We start from the raw sequence: 20,147 nt of genomic DNA, 5'->3' as shown, positions 1-20,147 counted from the left end.
TGCAAACATGGCGAGTTACCATTTCCTCGTGCAGCAACTCAGCGGGTATTTCGAAGGGTGCGAGTTCCTCCATGTGTCAAGAAACGACAACGACCAAGCAGACGCCTTGGCACGAATCGGCTCTACCCGTCAAGCAATACCATCCGGCGCCACCCTTCAACGCCTCCTCAAGCCGTCTGTCAAGCCTTCACCAGAATCAGACTCCATCTTTGTGCCGGCTCCTCCCGAAGACGTCGGATCCGACTCCAGAGCCCCGGCAGATGGTTCAGGGATTTTGGCAGATGGCTCCAAAGCCGCCACAGTCGAACCCGGCCCGGGGACTGCGGCGGCGGACTCGAAGACTCCAAAACTCGACCCAAGGGCCGCGCTAGTCGGCTTGGGGACTTCATTAACCCAGCAAGCAGTTGTTGACTCCAACCCGCCGCCTCCCAGCCCAACCGCCCTCGTCCAAGTCGCAGTTCTGGCAATCGAAGAAATAGCAGCACCCTCATGGGCCCAGCCCATCCTCAAATTCCTGGTGAGCAAAGAGCTGCCGACTGATGAGACCTCAGCTCGGCAAATACAACACCGAGCGGCAGCCTACACCATAATCAACAGAGAGTTGGTCAGGCGCAGCGTCACTGGTGTCTACCAGCGCTGCGTAGAGCCAGAGCAAGGCTAAGCAATTCTCAAAGACATCCATCAAGGCGAGTGCGGCCACCATGCGGCTTCAAGAGCACTCATCGCCAAAGCCTTTCGACACGGTTTCTCCTGGCCGACCGCCTTAGAAGAGGCCAAGGAGTTGGTCCAAAAATGCAAAGGGTGCCAGAAGTTCAACTCCAAGCCGCACCAGCCGGCTTCTGCACTCAAGACCATCCCCATTGCCTGGCCTTTCGCAGTTTGGGGTCTAGACATGGTGGGACCATTCAAGACAGCACGAGGTGGCTTAACTCACTTACTTGTCGCAGTGGACAAGTTCACCAAGTGGATAGAAGCGAAGCCAATCAAGAAGCTGAACGGTCCGACTGCCGTGACTTTCATCTCCGATATCACAATTCGGCACAGCATACCACACAGCATCATCATCGACAACGGCACAAATTTTGCCAAAGGCGCCTTGGCCCGTTTTTGCGCAACACAGGGCATCCGACTGGACCTAGCATCCGTCGCCCATCCACAGTCAACGGCCAGGTGGAGCGAGCAAACGGCCTCATCCTGTCCGGCATCAAACCCCGGCTGATCGAGCCTCTGGAGCGCTCGGCTGGCTGCTGGCTCAACGAGCTATCAGCCGTCCTCTGGAGTCTGAGCACGACTCCAAACAAGTCAACCAGCTTCACGCCTTTCTTCCTCGTCTACGGTGCCGAAGCCGTCATCCCAACGGACATAGAGTTCGACTCCCCACGAGTCACCATGTACACCGAGGAGGAAGCAGAAGAAGCACGACAAGACGACGTCGATCTACTGGAAGAGGGCCGGCTGTTGGCACTCAGCCGGTCCAGCATCTACCAATAGAGCCTGCGCCGATACCACAACAGGAAGGTCAAGCCAAGATCTTTCAAGAAGGCGACCTTGTGCTTCGGCTGATCCAGCGAACAGCCGGCCAGCACAAGTTGTCGGCACCTTGGGAAGGCCCTTTCATCATCAGCAAGGTGCTCGGCAACGACTCCTACTACCTGATCGACGCTCAGAAGCCCCGAGAACGCAAGAGGGACGACTCCGGCAAGGAGACAGAGGGGCCATGGAATGCAAATCTCCTCCGAAGATTTTACAGTTGATGCAGTATGTACCACGCTACCTTTTGTATTAAAGTACCAAGACTTCGGGCCCCCCGAGACAAGCTCGGGGACTGCCCTCTTTTGTCTGTATGATAAAAATCATGCCTACAAGTATGTTACTCTTTGTTATGCCGCTTGGCACCGGGCTCGACAAGTCGGCCCGGGGACTTGCCGCCTTGCACTATGAAATGCTTCCTGCAGCCGGACAAGTAGTGTGTAGCACCTAAACTGTCTCCTGTCAGAAGCTGCAGCTCGCAGAGCGACTGTACGGTGGGCAGAGGTAAGGTAGAATGGGCGTTCGCATGAAAAATGGCTAAGGACTCAAAGCATAAAACATAGCTCAAGACGGCTTCCAACCTTTTTTCGCAAACCGACTCTCGAATAGTCGGATTGCTGCCTTCTATTCAACTTGCTCAAAAACTCTTAAAGACGGCTAAGTACTAGCCTTCCCAAAGTAGCCAAGCATTTGATCCAGCGACAGTCCGCAGAGCGGTTGTCCGATTGGCAAGGCAAGCAACCAAGAGAAAGCGGCAAAAGGAAGAAAGCCAAAAGAGCAATGAGGAAGAAAAGATAGAACTCAGATAAATATATTTACATAACGTAGGCCCTTGGCCGAATCTTCGAGCAGAAGTTCAAAATACACATCGCGGGTGGAATTGTGCTAATTAACAAGTTCTTCAAAGACTACTGAAGCAGATAAAATAAAGATAAAGCGGCAGCTTAGGAAGCAGCAGACGGATTCGGAGGGTCGAAGGAGGCGGCAGCGTCAGGCGTCGGGGCGGCCGGCTGGGAAGTCTCGGCTTGATCGCCTCCGGAGGCAGTCGGCTCGGTCGCACGCGGCTCGTTGCTGGAGGCGCGGTCGAGCTGAGGCTGGCCGTCTGCTTCGTCTTCTGGTGCCTCCGTCTCGCCTCCGTCCTCCACCTCGCCTTCCTCCTGGACGCTGGAGCCAATCACCTCCGCTGAGTCCTCGCCGTAGTCTAGGTTCATCCCAAACGACTCCGGCGGTACCTCCTCGCCGTCTTCAGACCGCTCGGGGACGAAGATGCTGGTGTCAGTGTACTCAGCAATCGCCGCAGCACGCTTGACGAGGGCGTCTTCCGCAGTTGCCAGCTCCGGCTGGGCCTCCGACCGAAGTGTGGACAGCCGGTCTAGATCCAGCCCCGGATACCACGCCTTGACGAACTCCAAGTCCTGGCGCGCTCCAGCTTGGGCCGAAGAACCCTTCCAGGCCTCAAGACGACCAGCCGCGACCTCTAGCCAGTCGGCCGTCAGGCTAGGGGTGCGCGGAGCCTGCATGTTCGGCCACAGGGCGGCAATCGCCTGGGCACCGACACGCTGAAGCCGGCGCAACATCCGGTGAGTCGACCGAAGGCGAGCCTCGATGCTCAGGATGTGCTTGTCAAGGGTTCGGGGGGCGTCGACAGCGATCTCTGCGCCCTCCGCCCTCCGACCTTCACGGTCAGCCTTGATGGCTTGGATGGCGGCCTGCGAGTGCCCAAGAAAGAAGTTTGCCAAGACGGAAGAAACGAAGAAGCAAGTCAAAACCAGGAGTCGGCACAACTTATAATCGGCAGCTCGAAGAAAGTAAGTAAAGAAACTCACCATCAACGATGTCTTCAATCTCATGGAAGCCGGAGGCCAGCATCGCCTCCTTGTCAGACCAGGAGGGGCGCTCGCTCGCGAACTCGGCCAGGAGGGCGGTTTCCGTCTCTTCCGCCTCCTTCTGCGTCTTCGCAAGCAGCTCCCTTTGCTCTGCCAATTGAGTGGCCAGCAGACCGCGCTCTGTGGCGAGCTGGCTGCACTCCTCCCCTTTGGCGCGCAGTGCAGAGTTGGCCTCACTCAGCTGCTGTTGAAGAGCAGCGTTGGCTCCTGAAAAGAAGCAAGAAAGAAGGCGTTAAGTCATCAATAAAGAAGGTCACCGGGGAGATCCGGCCCGACTGCTCAGCAGTCGGCCCGAATCTCGGGGACTACAGCCCGCGGGTGCGCCAGCGCGCCCCCGCAAAGAAGAAAAAGGACTTACTCCGGCTCTCCGACAAATCGACGGTCCGCTTGCCCAGCTCTTCAACGTTACGGTTGAAGGCAGTGACGCGGAGGTTGTGGTAATCCTGCGTCAAGCGTTTCAGAAAAAAAGTTAATACCCAGAGTTCATCAATTGGAGTTCCGGGCCGTCTGCTCAGCAGCCAGCCCGAAACTCGGGGACTATACCCAGTGGGTGCGCTGGCGCGCCCCCACAAAGAGGAACAAGAAAACAAAGACCAAAGGAAAAAAACATACCCGGACGGCTGCCCGCGATGCCAGGTACGCCTTGGTGCAATTCTGGAGAGCGTCACCCTCAGCACGAAGCTTCGACTGGACGTCCAGAAGCGCCTGGTTCAGCGGCCCTGTGCCGCCTCCTCGCACCCACCCAATGGGCGCGGCGCTCGTTGCTTCGGTGTCTGGGATCGTCGAGCTGGCGGTGCCGGCCTCCAGGGGGCGGGGTGCCGAAGTCGCCTTCTCCAGACGGCGGCGTGTTGGCGAGCCGACTTGGAGGAGTAGCCTCGCCACGGGCTCGTCTTTGATCGGCGGCACCAGAGGGTCCGCTGGCTGCTTGCCTTGCGCGCTCCCAGACGGCGGCGGAGGCGGCGGTGGAACGATCACGTCCTGCGTAGAGGGGTCGCCGCCTTCCCTCTGCACGATGGGGTTCTCTCCGCCGGCTTCCCCAGTCTGCCCCGTGAACTCCGGAGGCGGCGGCGCAGAGTTCAATGGGGTGACGAACACCGCCGATTGGCGGTGTGCGGCCTCCTCAGCCTGCCGCTTCTTCGCGGCGGCGGCTTCGGCCTCCGCCAGTTTTTTCTTGGCGGAGGCCTCCGCCTTCTCCAGGCGAGCAGCCTCTTCTTCGTTGCGCTTCTCCTATGCATTCCGCTCTGTCGCCTCCCGGAGGTCAGCAGCGGGGTCAATCCGCCGAGTGGTGGCGGACGTCTCCGCTGACCCCATGACGGAGGCGGCGGTGACCCTCTCAAGAGTGAGGGGAGCCCTGAAGCAAGGGAAGCAAGCAAAAGACTTAGACAAAGCCACAAAGAAAGAATAAAGCATTGAAACAGAATACTCACGCGGAGACCAATGGCGGCTTCTTCACTTCCTTACGGAAGCGGATGGCCTTCGCAGCCGCCTCGTCCCGCCGGGTCGCCGCATCCGAACCTTTGGGCTTCTTCGGCCGATTGCCGAACAAGGTCGGCATGGCCCTGCGCTTCTTCCCGCCGCCTGGAGCACCCGACGCGGCAGAAGAGCCCACGCCAGGCTGGCTGGCTCCTGGCCGATGGCGGGGGGCGACATCTCCCTCGGCATCATCGTCAGGACAATCGGCGAAAGTGGTCGAAGGCCTGAAGTCGCCTGCTCCTCCTCCTCCTCCTCCCTCAGTGTCGTCCTCTAGAGCCGCCGCCCCCAGATCGGGGTCGTTGACGTCGCTCTCCGCCCGGTCGGCAAGGAACTCGCGGGCCGGCCCCGAGGTGCCAACTGGTGGATGGAGGAGGGGATTCTGACCAAAGCCGACTGGTCAAAACAAACTCGGCGAGAAAGAAGACAATCCAAAGAAAGAAAGAAAAGGCAACTGACCACGGGCGGGGGGTTGGCGCGGGAGTACGGCTCCTTGCCGAACCGCCAATCCTTCAGAAGCTTGCTGTCCGAGAGGTAGTTCACCATGAAGGCCACCTCCTCATGAGGCATGTCCTTGGTGCACATCCGACTCGGGTCGCGGTGCCCGCTCATTTGGCATATCATATGGGGGCGGCCTTGGAGCGGGAGAACTCGGTGCACCACGAAGGCGGCCAGCAGGTCTGGACCAGTCAAGCCCTCCGACTGCGTCAGCAGTCAGAGTCACGTGATGGCGCCGGCTCCCGCAGGCGTCAGCGACTTGGCCCGGTACGACCAATTGGGCAGTCTCCCAGCCAGCGGGCCGGCTTCGAAAGCTGGCAGGTTGACCCAATCGCCCCTTGCGGAGATGCTCCTGACGTAGAAGTATGATCTCTGCCACATCTTCACCAACTTTATCAGCAAGATGGAGGGGAAAGGGTTGTCGACCCCCGACCTTCGCACGGCGATGAAAGCGTCGCATTGAGCTGACACGCCTGCAGCCTGGGTGCCAAGCTTGAAGAAGAAGAACTCCCCCCAGAGCTCGAGGGTGGGGAGGACTTCGAGGAAGCCTTCGCACAAGGCCATGAAGGCGGACAGCAGCATCACCGTGTTGGGCGTGAGGTGGTGCGGCTGGAGGCCGTAGAACTCCAGGAAGGAGCGGAAGAAGCTACTCGCCGGCAGCCCCAACCCACGCAGGCAGTGCAAGCGGAAGATGACCTGCTCGCCCTCCTGCGGTGTGGGGGAAATCTCCCCCCTCGGCGCAAGACACACCCGCACGTGATCCTCGCTAGGGAGCCGACGAGTCTTGCGGAGGAACTCGATGTGGTCGTCGTGAACTTCGGAGCCGTCCCAGGTGCCAGAGCGCACCGGGGGAGGCGCGGCGGCAGAGGAAGAGCTCATCGCAAGCTGATCGCCGCGGCGTTCGTCGAAGCTTGGGCGCGCGGCGGTGCGAAGAAGAAGAAGAAGGAGGAGAGCGAGGGGCAGTGAGAAGGAGGAGAGCGAGGGGCAGTAAGAAGGAGGAGAGCGAGGAGTAGTGGGAAGGAGGGGCGCGCGTGCTCCGCCGCGCCCCCTCTCTCCCCTACTTATAGCCTCACGGGCTGCGAAGCCGAGGGGGTGGTCATGGGATTTAGTGCGCCCACGGCCCCACGACCCCCACGTTCCACGACAAAGTTACTGCGCGCAGTAACTCCACGGGAATCCCAACCGTCTGCCGGGGCCGCAGCGGATCCGCTCGGGCGCCGAGGCGCGGTAGTGGCGGCCCCCCCTACGGGCCTGTCCCGTCGCGCGTGTAGGCTGGCAGTATGGCCCAGCCACGTGTTATCGCATGACAGGCCTAGAACGGGCGGCGGCCCGGAGGCTTAGCCAGCACGCTACTTGGATCCCGCCGCGACATTCGAAATATTGTGCGAGTTAGAGTTGGGCGAGTCCGACTCCTTCTAGCCGGCCTGACAGAAGTCAACCAAGAACGATGTGTTGAGCACCCGGAAAGAGAAACTGCTGAGGCTTCTCGGCCGATCATCCACGGCGCCTCACCACCTTCGGGGACTACTGTCGGAGTAATGGGCCACGGGTAGGCCAACCCGAGCCCCAGAACCTTTCAAGACATCGGGGCAGGCTGCGCCCCTCAAGACCCCAGGACGATGAGCCGCCTTCGAGAAGTCGACGGCAAGATGGCCGACTGACCACTCACGGCCGAGTCCCAGGGACGACTTCAGGGAAAGCCGACTCCTGACTGGCGACTTCCAAGGAAGCCGGCTTTGGGGAGTCGGCCTGCGACTCCAACAAACCCCATGACCTCATCAAGTGGGACGGGGCAGGGGAGTGGCTACAGTGAAGCCCACTCCCGCCCCTTACCAAGGGCAGGCATGGCCACAGCACGCCGTACCCCGGAAGATCTCCGTGCGGCGTGGCACTGTTGCCATGCCGGCCCTGACATCAGCACCGCAGGACCGAATCCTGCACCCACGATGGCTTGTCTGTACGGCCCAGAGGCAGCGGGTCTCGCCAGTCAGTGAGACCCTAGGAGACGGCAAGAGGACCACCAGTCGGACCCGTCGGGAGCCGGCCCCGGGGAGTCGGCCGAGCCCTCCCCCGGGGCCCACGCGCCATTAATCAAGATGTGATGGAGAGTGGCAATAGTGATCGCCCGCCAGGCGGCGGGGCTGTTGCCACGACCCCATGATCAAGCCCGCATCATCAGAAGCACGGCTACAGTAATCAGCAGCCGGCAAGACCCGCCCGTGGCGGACGCGGCCTGTCGGCTCCGTACCAGGCCAGTCGGCGGGCCCTAGCAGTCGGCGGGAAATACGGAGGCCAGAGGCGCTGACGGCTGGGCCCGCGTCCAGCCGGATTACCATTGTACCCCTGGGGGTAGGCCTATATAAACCCCCCAGGGCATCCATGCAAAGGGTTGGAATCCATTAGTTCTAGACCAGATCATATAGGAGGGAGAGAGCTATTCTTGCCCTCTCCTACCTCCAGGAAATAGCTCAAGGAGCAATCGTGTAAGCACTTTGCCATAGTGATCATGCGGAGACGCCGCAGAGCAGTAGTAGGGGTATTATCTCCCTGAGAGCCCTGAAGCTGGGTAAGATTCGTCGGCGTGCATGTCTTCGCCTCATCCCGTTTCCAGGCACCGGCGACATTCTACTCGCCCCCACCATGATAAGCCATCCTTTGGCATATGTCGCACCTAACCCCCGACAGTACACAACAGGTTTGGTACACAGCATGGCATACTTTATAGAACCTATGACTGAGGCATAGGGAATGCCTTCCATTCTCTCTTTATCTTTTGTAGTGGTCGGTTTTTGAGTCTTTACTCAACTTCACACCTTACAATACATGCAAGAACTCCTTCTTTGACTGGTCCATTTTGAACTCCTTCAAAATCTTGTCAAGGTATGTACTCATTGAAAGTCCTATTAAGCGGCTTGATCTATCTCCATAGATCTTGATGCCCAATATATAAGCAGCTTCACCGAGGTCTTTCATTGAAAAACTTTTATTCAAGTATCCTTTTATGCTATCCAGAAATTCTACATCATTTCCAATCAACAATATGTCATCCACATATAATATTAGAAATGCTATAGAGCTCTCACTCACTTTCTTGTAAATACAGGCTTTTTCGAAAGTCTGTATAAAACCATATGCTTTGATCACCTCATCAAAGCGTATATTCCAACTCCAAGATGCTTGCACCATTCCATAGATGGATCTCTAGAGCTTGCACACTTTGTTAGCACCTTTAGGATTCACAAAACCTTCTGGTTGCATCATATACAACTCTTCTTTAAGAAATCCATTAAGGAATGCAGTTTTGATGTCCATTTGCCAGATTTCATTATCATAAAATGCGGCAATTGCTAACATGATTCAGATAGACTTAAGCATTGCTACGGGTGAGAAAGTCTCATCATAGTGAACTCCTTGAACTTGTCGAAAACCTTTCATGACAAGTCGAGCTTTGTAGACAGTAACATTACCATCAACATCAGTCTTCTTCTTGAAGGTCCATTATTCTCTATGGCTCGCCGATCATCGGGCAAGTCAACCAAAGTCCACAGTTTGTTCTCATACATGGATCTTATCTCAGATTTCATGGCCTCAAGCCATTTATCGGAATCTGGGCTCATCATAGCTTCTTCATAGTTCGTAGGTTTGTCATGGTCTAGTAACATGACTTCCAGAACAGGATTACCGTACCACTCTGGTGCGGAACGTGCTCTAGTTGACCTACAGGTTCGGTAGTAACTTGATTTGAAGTTTTATGATCATCATCATTAGCTTCCTCTCTAGTTGGTGTAGGCATCACGAGAACAGATTTCTCTGATGAGCTACTAACCAATTTGAGAGAAGGTGCAATTACCTCATGAAGTTCTACTTTCCTCCCACTCACTTCTTTTGAGAGAAACTCCTTCTCTAGAAAGTTTCCATTCTTGGCAACAAATATCTTGCCTTTGGATTTGTGGTAGAAAGTGTACCCAATTATTTCCTTAGGTTATTCTATGAAGACGCACTTCTCCGATTTGGGTTCGAGCTTATCAGGCTGAAGCCTTTTGACATAAGTGTCGCAACCCCAAACTTTAAGAAATGACAGCTTAGGTTTCTTGCCAAACCATAGTTCATACGGTGTCATCTCAACGGATTTAGATGGTGCCGTATTTAACGTGAATGCAGTTGTCTCTAATGCATAACCCCAAAACGATAGTGGTAAATCGGTAAGAGACATCATAGATCGCACCATATCTAATAAAGTACAGTTACGACATTCAGACACACCATTACGATGTGGTGTTCCAGGTGGCGTGAGTTTGTGAAACTATTTCACATTGTTTTAAATGAAGGCCAAACTCGTAACTCAAATATTCGCCTCCGTGATCAAATCGTAGAAATTTTATTTTCTTGTTACGATGATTCTCTACTTCACTCTGAAATTCTTTGAACTTTTCAAATGTTTCAGACTTGTATTTCATTAAGTAGACATACCCATATATGCTTAAATCATCTGTGAAGGTCAGAAAATAACGATACCCGCCGCGTGCCTCAACACTAATCAAACCGCGTACATCGGTATGTATTACTTCTAGTAAGTCATTAGCTCACTCCATTGTTTCGGGGAATGGAGTTTTAGTCACCTTGCCCATGATGCATGGTTCGCAAGTATCAAATGTTTCATAATCAAGTGATTTTAAAAGTCCATCTGTATGGAGTTTCTTCATGCGCTTTACACCATTATGACCTAAATGGCAGTGCCACAAGTATGTTGCACTATCATTATCAATTTTGCATCTTTTGGCATTAATATTACTAATATGTGTATCACTATGATCGAGATTCAATAAACCATTCACCTTGGGTGTATGACCACAGAAGGTTTTATTTATGTAAATAGACCAACAATTATTCTAAGACTTCAATGAATAACCGTATTGCAATAAACATGATCTAATCATATTCATGCTTAACGCAAACACCAAATAACATTTATTTTAGGTTCAATATTAATCCTGAAGGTAGACAGAGTGTGCGATGGTGATCGTATCAACCTTGGAATCACTTCCAACACACATCATCACTTCGCTCTTAACTAGTCTTTGTTCATTCTGCAACTCCTGTTTCGAATTACTAATCTCAGCTACTGAACCGGTATCAAATACCCAGGGGTTGCTATGAAACTAGTAAATTACACATCAATAACATGTATTGAAGGATGCCCTGGATGCAATAATAAAGTTGTTATTTATATTTCCTTATATCATGATAAATGTTTATTATTCATGCTAGAATTGTATTAACTGGAAACTTAGTACATGTGTGAATACATAGACAAAACAGAGTGTCCCTAGTATTCCTCTACTTGACTAGCTCGTTAATCAAAGATGGTTAAGTTTCCTAACCATAGACATGTTTTGTCATTTGATGAACGTGATCACATCATTAGAGAATGATGTGATGGACAAGACCCATCCGTTAGCTTAGCATAATGATCGTTAAGTTTTATTGCTATTTCTTTCTTCATGACTTATACATATTCCTCTGACTATGAGATTATTCAACTCCTGAATACCGGAGGAACACCTTCTGTGCTATCAAACGTCACAACATAACTGGGTGATTATAAATATGTTCTACAGGTGTCCCCAAAGGTGTTTGTTGAGTTGGCATAGATCAAGATTAGGATTTGTCACTCCGAGTATCGGAGAGGTATCTCTGGGCCCTCTCGGTAATGCAAATCACAATAAGCCTTGCAAGCAATGTGACTAATGAGTTAGTTACGGCATGATGCATTACAGAATGAGTAAAGAGACTTGCCGGTAACGAGATTGAACTAGGTATGAAGATACCGACGATTGAATCTCGGGCAAGTAACATACCGATGACAAAGGGAATAACGTATGTCGTTATTGCAGTTTGACCAATAAAGATCTTCATAGAATATGTAGGAACCAATATGAGCATCCAGGTTCCGCTATTGGTTATTGACCGGAGATATGTCTCGGTTATGTATACATAGTTCTCGAACTCGTAGGGTCCGCACACTTAACGTTCGATGACGATTTGTATTATGAGCTATGTGTTTTTGGTGACCGAAGTTTGTTCAGAGTCACGGATTAGATCATGGACATCACGAGGAGTATCGAAATGGTCGAGAGGTAAAGATTCATATATTGGAAGGTAGTATTCGGACATCGGAATGGTTTCGAGTGGTTTGGGTATTTTACCCGAATACCGAGGGGTTACAGGAACCCCCTGGGGTAAGGTTTGGGCCTACATGGGCCTTAGTGGAGAGAGCAGAGGGCCGCAAGGGGTGGCTGCCCCCCATGAATGTCTGAATTGGACTAGGGGGAGGGGGCGGCGCCCCCCTTTCCCTCTCCCTCCCCCCTCTCCTTCCTTTTCCCCTCCGATAAGAAAGGAAAAAAGGGGGGCGAATCCTACTAGGGTGGAGTCCTAGTAGGACTCCCCCCATGGCGCGCCCCTCCTGGTCGGCCGCCTCCTCCTCCCCTCCTTTATATATAGGGGCAAGGGGCACCCCATAGCATATCAATTGTTCTCTTAGCCATGTGCGGTGCCCCCTCCATAGTTTACTCCTCCGGTCATAGCGTCATAGTGCTTAGGCAAAGCCCTGCGCGGATCACATCACCATCACCATCACCACGCCGTCGTGCTGACGAAACTCTCCCTCGGCCCTCTGCTGGATCAAGAGTTCGAGGGACGTCATCGAGCTGAACGTGTGCTGAACTCGGAGGTGACGTACGTTCGGTACTAGATGGGTTGGATCGTGAAGACGTTCGACTACATCAACCGCGTTAACCTAATGCTTCCGCTTTCGGTCTATGAGGGTACGTTGACACACTCTCCCCCTCTCGTTGCTATGCATCTGCTAGATAGATCTTGCGTTATCGTAGGAATTTTTTTGAAATTACATGCTATGTTCCCGAACGGTGGCATCCGAGCCAGGTCTATGCGTAGATGATATGCACAAGTAGAACACAAAGAGTTGTGGGCGATAATAGTCATACTGCTTACCACCAACATCTTATTTTGATTCGGTGGTATTGTTGGATGAAGCGGCCCGTACCAACATTACATGACCATGTTCATGAGATAGGTTGTACCGACGTGCTTTAGCACACAGGTGGCTGGCGGGTGTTTGTTTCTCCAACTTTAGTTGGATCGAATTTAACTATGGTTGGTCCTTGTTGAAGGTTAAAACATCACACTTGAAGAAAAATCATTGTGGTTTTGATGTGTAGGTAAGAACGGTTCTTGCTAGAAGCCCATAGCAGCCACGTAAAACTTGCAACAACAAAGTAGAGGACGTCTAACTTGTTTTTGCAGGGCATGTTGTGATATGATATGGTCAAGACGTGATGAGATATAAATTGTTATATGAGATGATCATGTTTTGTAGAAGTTATCGGAAACTGGCAGGAGCCTTGTGGTTGTCGCTTTATTGTATGAAATGCAATCGCCATGTAATTGCTTTACTTTATCACTAAGCAATATTGATAGTCGTAGAAGCAATAGTTGGCGAGACGACAACGATGCTACGATGGAAATCAAGGTGTCAAGCCGGTGACGATGGAGATCATGACGGTGCTTTGGAGATGGAGATTGAAGGCACAAGATGATGATGGCCATATCATGTCACATATTTTGATTGCATGTGATGTTTATCTTTAATGCATCTTATTTCGCTTAGTACGGTGGTAGCATTATAAGATGATCCCTCACTAAATTTCAAGGTATAAGTGTTCTCCCTGAGTATGCACCGTTACTATAGTTCGTCGTGCCGAGACACCACGTGATGATCAGGTGTGATAAGATCTATGTTCACATACACGGGTGCAAGCCAATTTTGCACGTGCAAAATACTCGAGTTAAACTTGCCGAGCCTAGCATATGCAGATATGGCCTCGGAACACTGAGACCGAAAGGTCGAACGTGAATCATATAGTAGATATGATCAACATAGAGATGTTCACCGTTGAAAACTACTCCATCTCACGTGATGATCGGACATGGTTTAGTTGATATGGATCACGTGATCATTTAGATGACTAGAGAGATCTCTACCTAAGTGGGAGTTCTTAAGTAATATGATTAATTGAACTTTAATTTATCATGAACTTAGTCCTGATAGTTTTTGCATATCTATGTTGTTGTAGATCAATGGCCCATGCTACCATTCCCTTGAATTTTAATGCGTTCATAGAGAAAGCTAAGTTGAAAGATGATGGTAGCAACTACACGGACTGGGTTCGTAACTTGAGGATTATCCTCATTGCTGCACAGAAGAATTACATCCTGGAAGCACCGCTAGGTGCAAGGCCCACTGCAGGAGCAACTCCGGACGTTATGAACGTTTGGCAGACTAAAGCTGAAGACTACTCGATAGTTCAGTGTGCCATGCTTTATGGCTTAGAATTGGGACTTCAAAGATGTTTTGAACGTCATGGAGCATATGAGATGTTCCAGGAGTTGAAGTTAATATTTCAAGAAAATGCCCAAGTTGAGAGATATGAAGTCTCCAAGAATTTCTATAGCTACAAGATGGAGGAGAATAGTTTTGTCAGTGAACACCTATTCAGAATGTCTGGGTACCATAACCACTTGACTCAACTGGGAGTTAATCTTCCTGATGATAGTGTCATTGATAGAGTTCTTCAATCACTACCACCAAGCTATAAAGGCTATGTGATGAACTATAACATGCAAGGGATGGAAAAGACTATTCCCGAGCTATTCGCGATGCTAAAGGCTGCGGAGGTAGAAATCAAGAAGGAGCATCAAGTGTTGATGGTTAACAAGACCACTAGTTTCAAGAAAAAGGGCAAAGGGAAGAAGGGGAACTTCAAGAAGAATAGCAAGCAAGTTGCTGCTCAAGGGAAGAAGCCCAAGTTTGGACCTAAGCCTGAAACTGAGTGCTTCTAATGCAAAGGGACTGGTCACTGGAAGCAGAAGTGCCCCAAGTATTTTGCAGATAAGAAGGATGGCAAAGTGAAAGGTATATTTGATATACATATTATTGATGTGTACCTTACTAATGCTCGTAGTAGCGCCTGCGTATTTGATACTGGTTCTATTGCTCATATTTGTAACTCGAAACAGGGGCTATAGTTTAAACGAAGATTGGCTAAGGACGAGGTGATGATGCACGTCAGAAATGGTTCCAAGGTCGATGTGATCGCGATCGGCACGCTACCTCTACATCTACCTTCGGGATTAGTTTTAGACCTGAATAATTGTTATTTGGTGCCAGCGTTGAGCATGAACATTATATCTGGATCTTGTTTGATGCGAGACGGTTATTCATTTAAATCAGAGAATAATGGTTGTTCTATTTATATGAGTAATATCTTTTATGGTCATGCACCCTCGATGAGTGGTCTATTTTTGTTGAATCTCGATCGTAGTGATACACATATTCATAGTATTGAAGCTAAAAGATGCAAAGTTAATAATGATAGTGCAACTTATTTCTGGCACTGCCGTTTAGGTCATATTGGTGTAAAGCGCATGAAGAAATTCTATGCTGATGGGCTTTTGGAATCACTTGATGCTTGCAAATCATGCCTCATGGGCAAGACGACTAAGACTCCATTCTCCGGAACAATGGAGCGAGCCACTGAATTATTGGAAATAATACATACTGATGTATGCGGTCTGATGAGTGTTGAGGCTCGCGGTGGGTATCGTTATTTTCTGACCTTCACAGATGATTTGAGCAGATATGGATATATATACTTAATGAAACATAAATCTGAAACATTTGAAAAGTTCAAAGAATTTTAGAGTGAAGTGGAAAATCATAGTAACAAGAAAATAAAGTGTCTACGATCTGATCATGGAGGTGAATGTTTGAGTGATGAGTTTGGTCTTCATTTGAAACAATGATGAATAGTTTCGCAACTCACGCCACGTGGAACACCACAGCATAATGGTGTGTCATAACGTCATAACCGTACTTTATTAGATATGGTGCGATCTATGATGTCTCTTACCGATTTACCGCTATCGTTTTGGGGTTATGCTTTAGAGACGGCTATATTCATGTTGGATAGGGCACCATCTAAATCTGTTGAAATGACACTATATGAACTGTGGTTTGGCAAGAAACCTAAGCTGTGGTTTCTTAAAGTTTGGGGTTGTGATGCTTATGTGAAAAAGCTTCAACCTGATAAGCTCGAACCCAAATCGAAGAAGTGCGTCTTCATAGGATACCCAAAAGAAACTGTTGGGTACACCTTCTATCACAAATCTGAAGGCAAGACATTTGTTCCTAAGAATGGATCCCTTCTAGAGAAGGAGTTTCTCTCGAAAGAAGTAAGTGGGAGGAAAGTATAACTTGATGAGGTAGTTGTACCTTCTCTCGAATTGGAAAATGGTTCATCACAGAAATCAGTTCCAGTGATGCCTACACCAAATAGTGAGGAAGTTAATGATGATGATCATGAAACTTCAGATCAACTTACTACCGAACCTCGTAGGTCAACTAGAGTACGGTCCGCACTAGAGTGGTAAGGTAATCCTATTCTGGAAGTCATGTTACTAGACCATGACAAAACTACGAACTATGAGGAAGCGATGATGAGCCCAGATTCCGCGAAATGGCTTGAGGCCATGAAATTTGAGATGGGATCCATGTATGAGAACAAAGTGTGGACTTTGGTTGACTTGCCCGATGATCGGAAATCCTTAGAGAATAAATGGATCTTCAAGAAAAAGACTGACGCTGACGGTAATGTTGTTGTCTACAAAGCTCGACTTGTTGCAAAAGATTTTCGAAAATTCAAGGAGTTGACTATGATGAGACCTTCTCACTCGTAGCGATGCTTAAGTCTGTCCGGATCATGTTAGCAATTACCGCATTTTATGATTACGAAATTTGGCAAATGGATGTCAAAACTGCATTCCTTAATGGATATCTTAAAGAAGAGTTGTATATGATGCAACCAGAAGGTTTTGTCGATCCTAAAGGTGCTAACAAAGTGTGCAAGCTCCAGCGATCCATTTATGGACTGGCGCAAGCCTCTCGGAGTTGGAATATACGCTTTGATAGTGTGATGAAAGCATATAGTTTTATACAGACTTTTGGACAAGCCTGTATTTAAAAGAAAGTGAGTGGGAGCTCTGTAGCATTTCTAATATTATATGTGGATGATATATTGTTGATTAATACAATATTTCTGGATAGCATAAAAGGAGACTTGAATAAGAATTTTTCAATGAATGACCTCGGTGAAGCTGCTTATATATTGGGCATCAAGATCTATAGAGATAGATCAAGACGCTTAATTGGACTTTCACAAAGCACATACCTTGATAAAGTTTTGAAGAAGTTAAAAATGGATCAGTCAAAGAAAGGGTTCTTGCTTGTGTTACAAGGCGTGAAGTTGAATCAGACTCAATGTCTGACCACTACAGAAGATAGAGAGAAAATGAAAGTCATTCCTTATGCCTCAGCCATAGGTTCTATCATGTATGCAATGCTATGTACCAGACCTGATGTGTGCCTTGCTATAAGTTTAGTAGGGAGGTACCAAAGTAATCCAGGAGTGGATCACTGGACATCGGTCAAGAACATCCTGAAATACCTAAAAAGGACTAAGGATATGTTTCTTGTTTATGGAGGTGACAAAGACCTTGTCATAAATGGTTACGTCGATGAAAGCTTTGACACTGATCCGAATGACTCAAAGTCGCAAACCGGATACGTATTCATATTGAATGGTGGAGCTATAAGTTGGTGCGTCGTGGCGGGATCTACATGTGAAGCAGAGTACATAGCTGCTTCGGAAGCAACAAATGAAGGAGTCTAGATGAAGGAGTTCATATCCGATCTAGGTGGCATCGAGTCCAATGAAAATCTTTTGTGACAATACTGGAGCAATTGCCTTGGTGAAGGAATCCAGATTTCACAAGAGAACCAAACACATCAAGAGACGCTTCAATTCCATCCGCAATCAAGTCAAGGAGGGAGACATAGAGATTTGCAAGATACATACGGATCTGAATGTTGCTGACCCATTGACTAAGCCTCTTCCACGAGCAAAACATGATCAGAAGACTCCATGGGTGTTAGAATCATTACTATGTAATCTAGATTATTGACTCTAGTGCAAGTGGGAGACTGAAGTAAATATGCCCTAGAGGCAATAATAAAGTTGTTATTTATATTTCCTTATATCATGATAAATGTTTATTATTCATGCTAGATATGTATTAACCGGAAACTTAGTACACGTGTGAATACATAGACAAAACAGAGTGTCCCTAGTATGCCTCTACTTGACTAGCTAGTTAATGAAAGATGGTTAAGTTTCCTAACCATAGACATGTGTTGTCATTTGATGAACGGGATCACATTATTAGAGAATGATGTGATGGACAAGACCCATCCGTTCGCTTAGCATAATGATCGTTAAGTTTTATTGCTATTGCTTTCTTCATGACTTATACATATTCCTCTGACTATGAGATTATTCAACTCTTGAATACCGGAGGAACACCTTCTGTGCTATCAAACGTCACAACGTAACTGGGTGATTATAAAGATGTTCTACAGGTGTCCCCAAAGGTGTTTGTTGAGTTGGCATAGATCAAGATTAGGATTTGTCACTCCGAGTATCGAAGAGGTATCTCTGGGCCCTCTCGGTAATGCAAATCACAATAAGCCTTGCAAGCAATGTGACTAATGAGTTAGTTACGGTATGATGCATTACGGAACGAGTAAAGAGACTTGCCGGTAACGAGATTGAACTAGGTATGATGATACCGGCGATCGAATCTCGGGCAAGTAACATACCGATGACAAAGGGAATCTCGGAAAAGAACTTGCATGGCATCTTTTGTCCTCCCCTCCTGTGGTAGTGGGGTCCTTACGGAAACTAAGGGATATTAAGGCCTCCTTTTAATAGAGAACCGGAACAAAGCATTAACACATAGTGAATACATGAACTCCTCAAACTACGGTCATCACCGGTAAGTATCCCGATTATTGTCACTTCGGGGTTAACGGATCATAACACATAATAGGTGACTATAGACTTGCAAGATAGGATCAAGAACACTCATATATTGATGAAAACATAATAGGTTCAGATCTGAAATCATGGCACTCGGGCCCTAGTGACAAGCATTTAGCATAGCAAAGTCATAGCAACATCAATCTCAGAACATAGTGGATACTAGGGATCAAACCCTAACAAAACTAACTCGATTACATGATAGATCCCATCCAACCCATCACCGTCCAGCAAGCCTACGATGGAATTACTCACGCACGGCGGTGAGCATCATGAAATTGGTGATGGAGGATGGTTGGTGATGACGATGGCGACGGATTCCCCTCTCCGGAGCCCCGAACGGACTCCAGATCAGCCCTCTCGAGAGGTTTTAGGGCTTGGTGGCGGTTCCGTATCGTAAAACGTGATGATTTCTTCTCTCTGATTTTTTTCTCCCCGAAACTCAATATATGGAATTGGAGTTGGAGTCGGAGAGGCAATAGGGGGCCCACGAGGTAGGGGCGCGCCCTAGGGGGGCAGGCGCGCCCCCACCCTCATGGCAAGATGGTAGCCCCCCTCGCCTTCATCTTTGGCAGGTATTTTTCTTATTTTCTGAAAAGTGTCTCCGTGAAGTTTCAGGTCATTCCGAGAACGTTTGCTCTTGCACATAAATAACACCATGGTAATTCTGCTGAAAACAGCGTCAGTCCGGGTTAGTTCCATTCAAATCATGCAAGTTAGAGTCCAAAACAAGGGCAAAAATGTTTGGAAAAGTAGATATGTTGGATACGTATCAACTCCCCCAAGCTTAAACCTTTGCTTGTCCTCAAGCAATTCAGTTGACAAACTGAAAGTGATAAAGAAAAACTTTTACAAACTCTGTTTGCTCTTGTTGTTGTAAATATGTAAATCCAGCATTCAAGTTTTCAGCAAAGATTATAACTAACCACATTCACAATAACGCAAAGGTCTCAAGTTTACTCATATCAATAGCATAATCAACTAGCGAGCCATAATAATAAATCTCGGATGACAACACTTTATCAAAACAATCATAATATGATATAACAAGATGGTATCTCGCTAGCCCTTTCTGAGACTGCAAAACATAAATGCAGAGCACCTTTAAAGACCAAGGACTGACTAGACATTGTAATTCATGGTAAAAGAGATCCAGTCAAGTCATACGCAATGTAAAATAAAAATAATGAATGCAAATGATAGGAGTGCTCTCCAACTGGTGATTTTTAATAAGAGGATGATGACTCAGCATAAAAGTAAATAGATAGGCTCTTCGCAGAGGGAAGCGGGGATTTGTAGAGGTGCCAGAGCTCGGTTTAAAACAGAGGTGAATGATATTTTGAGCGGTATACTTTCATTGTCAACATAACAACTAAGAGATGGCGATATCTTTCATGCTACACACATTATAGGCAGTTCCCAAACAGAATGGTAAAGTTTATACTCCCCCTTCCACCACAAGCATCAATCCATGGCTTGCTCGAAACAACGAGTGCCTCCAACTAACAAGAGTCCCAGGGGGAGTTTTGTTTGAAATTATTTTTATTTAGTTTGCATAAAGCATGGGACTGGGCATCCCGGTGACCAGCCATTTATCTCGTGAGTGAGGAGCGGAGTCCACTCCTCTTGAGAATAACCCGCCTAACATGGAAGATACAGACAGCCCTAGTTGATACATGAGCTATTCGAGCATACAAAACAGGATATTTATTTGAAGGTTTAGAGTTTGGCACATACAAATTTACTTGGA

The sequence above is a fragment of the Triticum aestivum genome, chromosome 4A (assembly GCF_018294505.1).
Source record: "Triticum aestivum cultivar Chinese Spring chromosome 4A, IWGSC CS RefSeq v2.1, whole genome shotgun sequence".
In the NCBI taxonomy this organism is placed as follows: Eukaryota; Viridiplantae; Streptophyta; class Magnoliopsida; order Poales; family Poaceae; genus Triticum; species Triticum aestivum.
Note: the sequence above shows the minus strand (reverse complement) of the source record.